Source organism: Hipposideros armiger, unplaced genomic scaffold (genome assembly GCF_001890085.2).
Source record: "Hipposideros armiger isolate ML-2016 unplaced genomic scaffold, ASM189008v1 scaffold_729, whole genome shotgun sequence".
Taxonomy (NCBI): domain Eukaryota; kingdom Metazoa; phylum Chordata; class Mammalia; order Chiroptera; family Hipposideridae; genus Hipposideros; species Hipposideros armiger.
The window spans coordinates 660,468-665,818 of NW_017732079.1; positions in this window are offsets into that span (position 1 = coordinate 660,468).

The window sequence follows — 5,351 nt, forward strand, 5'->3', positions numbered from 1 at the left end:
GAGCTGTTGTTCATCATCTTAGCTGTAGAGGGCGCAGCTGTCCCTTAATATGGGATCCGAACCTGGGCCCTGCTGCTGAGAGCTGGTGCTCCCAAGCGAGCTCTTAACCAACTGAGCCACTCGGCCGGCCCCCTACTCTGTCTTTTTTATTGTTGGTTTCTTTTTTGCTTTCCATTGGATAGAGCCAACTTTCTTCTTATATTTTAAGTTATACATTCTGTATTTTTTAAATGTTGTGGTTACTTTAACTTAACTCCATGTTAACTCCTTTGGATAATTTCTAAGTGTATCATTCATTTTCTATTTCCCTGAACAGGAAAAGTGCTTTTATGCACCCCCCCCCATATCCTTTTAGTCTTGCCCTTTCCTCTCCCTCATATCCCATCATTTTATAATTCTTAAAATTCAGGTTGATTCTTCTTTTGTGTAAGCTCCCCCCCCCCCCAAGGCCAGCTCTCACGTCCTTCAAGTACTCTTCCTTATGCCGTTAGTAACACTCTGTGCCAAGTCCTTTTTGCTTTCAGCTTATCTGCTGACAGAGTCCAGCTGCAAATACAATCTGCAGTAGCTGGAGAGTGTTCTCCCATCAATCATTCCATTCCCATCTCCCCTCCCCCCCAGCCCCGCCTCCTTTGGCCTTTAAAAATAATCAGTTTTATTATATTATTTAATCAATTTTACTCCCCACATCTCAGGCATCATCCTGATTTACTTCTCTTCTTATTTGAGTCCTTTCTCAAAGAGTGTTAGTTTTCTTGCAGCTAGTGTTTCTGTTGAGAAGTCTGATGCCATCTTGTTATTTCTCATATACTATGTGGAAGTAGGTGGCTTAGGGCTGGTTTGGTGGGTGGTTCTGCTCGACCATGCCTAGTTTATATGTTCCCAATGTCTCATCCATTTTCTAAGTAGCAAGATAAAGGAGTGGCCTGTTCTCTGCCAGTAAGGGCATGAATCAGAAGTTGCATACATCCTTTCTGTCTACTTCTTTGGGCTAGAGCTTAGACAGGTGGCTACACCTAGCTGCAAGAAAGGCAGGGGTGTGTGACCTTTATTTGAACTTAAAAGTAAGAGTTCTTTTGCTGTGAACGATAAGGAGAGAATAGGTAATGGCCCACTAGCAGTCTTTACTACAAATGTTATTTCATACCTGCCACAGAAAAATAAGTTGGGCAGGATTTCCTTTTTTTCTATTTCCTGGAAATATAAGTTTGTATAAGATTTTTCCCCCCACCTTGATTTGGTAAACTTGCCCATAAAAACCATCTGGGTCTGTTTTATTTTTAATTTTCCTATTTTTTTGTGTAGATTTATACTACTGGTCCATTTTTTTAATGGTTATAGCTCTTCCGATGTTCTCTCTCTTCATCAATATTGGTAAAATACATATTTTTCTGCAAAACTGCTTATTTTATGGAATTTTTCAAATTTCAATCTTCGTTTTACTTGGGAAATATGGTTAATCTGGTTTAAGGGTATGGATCTTCAAAGTCATTTTACTTTTCCCAAGTACCCCAGGGCTATTACCAATTTAGTACCATTTTTATGTTAATTTCTTATTTTAGGGTTTTCTGAACCATGCCAGTCAAGTGAACTAAAATCTCAAATCCATACAAAGGCAGGCCATGGTTAAAATTTCTCTTCGAAAACAATTTTTTGCCATCCAGAGCCCAGGCCAAGATATACAAACTTCCTTGTCATCTCATTTTGCTGGCGACAGCTTTATTTTTTATTTTTTATTTTTTTAGCCCCTTCTTTTACTAAGGAAGTCGGCCTTTGAGCGTCTCTGCTTCATGTAAGGGGCTTTCCAATTCCCAGCTACTTGTATTATAGATATAAAGACTCATCTCTTCTCAATGATCCTTAAAAACTGAAGCCCCTTGTTTTCTGAGACTACAGACCGCCCCTTCCCAGGGACAGCTGTAGTATTAACTCATGTTTATTTGGTTTATAGTTCCTCCCTTGCTCTGAGGCAATCTGAGGATTTCTTTCGTTTTCTTGTGAGCTTAGCAACGAATGAAAAAGAGTAGGCTGTCTTGTTTTAATCAGATGAAAATGGAAATCTTATTTCTTTTCCTTTAATACAATAAGTTCATCAGAATATGTCTTGGATTTGATAATTCTGGATCATGTTTTTCTTTAGAATACGGAGTGCCCATTAGATCCAAAGAGTCAAGTAGTATTTATTTCAGATTATTTTATCCTATTTGCTTTGTTCTTTTCTTCAGGAATACCAGTTATATGTTGGTTGGATTTTTTCGGTTTTCCATATTCTTTCTACAATGATTTGTTGTGCTTTTCCATTTCATTTTTAGGATTTTATTAAATCTATTCGTTATGTTCTTAATTTTGTTTTCCATTATGTTTATTCTATTTTAAAATATGGCCGTCATCTACATAATGTTTTAATTAAAAAATTTTTTTTCTGAAGTCTTCTAATTCTCTCTTCTGGATCTTCTTTTCCATATAATTTTTTTCTTGGAATTTCTTATCTCTTTTTAAAAATTGTTTTTTCGAAAGGTCATGTTAATGAATTTTTTTGTTTGTTTTTTAGATTATTTTTTCTGATTATTAATTACTTCAAGTGGAGCTAGTTATTACCTGAAGGATGGTGTGCTGTAGAACAGGGTGGGAGTGTAGTGGGCTCGCGTGGTACCTGAGGGTGTGTGGAGTGGCATATCTCATCTCAATTTTTGGCATTTGGGAGATGGGGTTGCATATCAGAAAAACTTGGTGGCATGCAGTCTTACATCTTCTGTTTCCTCCCCTGCTTTACCCCAGTTCAGTGTGGTGGCATCCTTGATTAGGAGGCCATGTCACAAGGCAACAGGAATGTCATGCCAGCATGGTTTCTTCCCACTACCCTTTTTCCTGCTATCCTGAGGGGTCAAACTGGGTCTCCACGGGGAGATCTCTTCTCAGCTTGTTCTCAGCCTCCAATATTACTGCTTCAAATCAAAGGGACATTGGATACCCCTTTTGGGGCTGTTCTAACCAAGGGTTTGGACAACGTGTCTTTGCTTTCATGGAATGCCCTTGCTTAGATCCACACATCACTATATTGGGCAGGTGCCCTTCATGANTCTATAGTATCTTGTTGGTGCCACTCACAGTAGATGCTGCAATAAAAATAGTAGAAACAGATATAGCTTCTGATTTCATGGGGCTATCAGTTTAGAGAGGAAGGTCACAGCAAGCGATCACACAAACAGGTGGATAATGACAAACAAGGTAACTTCTAAGGGACAGGCTTACAGAAAAAACGTTACCAAAATAGAACAATAATACATGTTCTTTGTAATAAAAAGTACTATTTAAGTTTTACTTGTGATAATAAAAGAGGAAAATACCACAGAGGAAATGAACAAGTTACTGAACTGCAGATAAATTTTTGTCATCATGAGAAATATTAATTTGTAAAAGATTCTAGAGATCAAGAGACACCTCCTCACCTCATGTTCTCATGTTAGAATCTTTTGGACTTGGCCCGAAGGCTGAGAAACCTAGTACATTTACACTTAACTCCTGTTTCCCCCGTCCCAATCTACCACTTGCTGATAGTTACATTAATTCACTTTGAAATGTCGATGCACACGGTATTAGCATTCTGTTTTGTAAGCATGGTTTCCAGTGCGAGTTCCGTGTTAGTTCTACGAATTCAGTGCTCACTCATAAACCCTAATTTAGCCTGGTTTCTTCATACCTGCCTCCTTTATTTGATTCATCATCTGGTTGGTTGGATTTCAAAGGGCTGTTGGCTTAGACATTCCCACTGCTCTTTCAACTTCAGACTGTTGCTGTTTGTCAGGGCGTACAATTCTCTGGTCATGCATTTTTTCTCTCTGAGCCCTGTAGCCATGGCATCACTGTTGGCTGCCATTGCGAGGATCCATGGGAAAAATCTCAGGCTAACCGGATTTCCCGGCCTCGTTACGTGGCTTACTTTCTCTTCGTGGATGCTCTCTCTTGGTTTTTTCTTTTTTTTCCCCTACGATTTCAATTATGAACTATTTCAAGTGTAGAGAATAGAAAAGTATAGAAAACAGCACAGTATTCAGCCATAAGCTTTGTTGAATTTGAACACTTTTAAAATACTTGCTTTAGATTACTTAAATATAACTTACATATCTATTTTAGTTACACACCTCCATGTGCAAACCTATGTCATACTGGCTCTCTCCCAAGCCATAGCCACCATCCTGAATTATGTGATTATGACTTCCTTGATTAAAAACATAATAAGTTTGATCACATATGCTCATGTTCCCGAACAATATATTACTTCGTATTGCAGATTTTTGCACTTTACATGAATGGTGTCATGCTGCATAGATTCTTCTGCAACTTCCTCTCTGTTTAAAAAAAGAGATTTATTCATATTGGTGGAGCTCAATCCATTTTCGTGACTATATCATACATATTTTGTTGTTTGAATAATGCTCTAATCTATCTGTACTGTTGATGGACATTAGGGCTCTTTTCAGGTGTTTTTTTTTTAACTATTTCTTTTAAAACTATTTTATTATCTATTAATTAAAATTTTTATTGTAATATAGTAAAAAACATAATTATAATCTGTATAGTAATGATTCTTTGGAATTGATTGAGACTTCTTTTGCATTCTAGAGCATATTTGATATTACATGATTCATACATGCTAGAAAAGAATGTGTATTTTCTCTTTGTTAAATATTGAATTCTATATCTACCAATAGCTGGGATTTGCCAATAATATCATTCAGCTATTTTATATTTCTGCTTATTCTTGTCTCCTTGATCCATCATTTTCTGAGAAGAGTGTGTTAAAATCTCTAACCATAATTTATTTATTTCTGTCTTCCAGAAGTTTTGTTAGTTCTTACTTTAAATATTTTGAGGCTATGTTATTTTTATGTTCATGATGTTTGTATTTTCTTGTATTATGTTTCTCTTTGTCTCATATTTTTCATCTTGAATTCTCTTTTGTCAAATATCAGAATTACTTCCATGATGTTTCTCATGTTTCAGATTTGCCTGGCGTACTTTCTCCTATTCTTTTATTTTAAATATTTAAACAAGTTATTTTTTGAAGTGTTTTTCTTACATACAACATACTGCTGGAAAAAAAAAAAGTAAACCCAACTTGGGAACATTTGCCTTTTAAGAAATGAAGTTGCTTTGTTCATCTTTATTACAAACACTATTATACTAAAACTTATTCTGCTATTTTATTTTTATTTCCCATATACTCTGTCTTTTTTTTTTTTCTCAAGATTTTATTGGGGAATTGGAGGAGAACAGCGTTGGGGAATCGGGGAAGCACAGACAGGTAGACAAATTGCTGTTTTGTTCTTCAGTCTAGTTGTGGAGGACAT